The sequence below is a fragment of the Martes martes genome (assembly GCF_963455335.1).
Source record: "Martes martes genome assembly, chromosome: 16".
Taxonomy (NCBI): domain Eukaryota; kingdom Metazoa; phylum Chordata; class Mammalia; order Carnivora; family Mustelidae; genus Martes; species Martes martes.
The window spans coordinates 919642-919912 of record NC_137904.1 but is presented as its reverse complement, the minus strand read 5'-3'; positions in this window follow the sequence as shown (position 1 = coordinate 919912).

Sequence of the window (271 nt, the reverse complement as noted above, 5' to 3'; positions counted from 1 at the left end):
AAAAAACGAAAACACATTTCTGATAATCCCAGTGATGTGTAAATGAAACAGAAGAATAGACAGGCTTCCAGACCCCGGGAAGAAAGCTGCTTAATTATGTGAGCATCTTGTAACGAAGTCTCTTGCAGCTAAAATTAGATCCCGAGTGCATGAATGTGTGATAATGTTTGCACACCAGAATTCATTTTCCCCTTAAAACATGGCAGGAGCTCCTTGGTTCCTGGGGGGCCCTCAGGGGGGAGATGGGAGTGCTGGGGGGGGGTCTTCATGT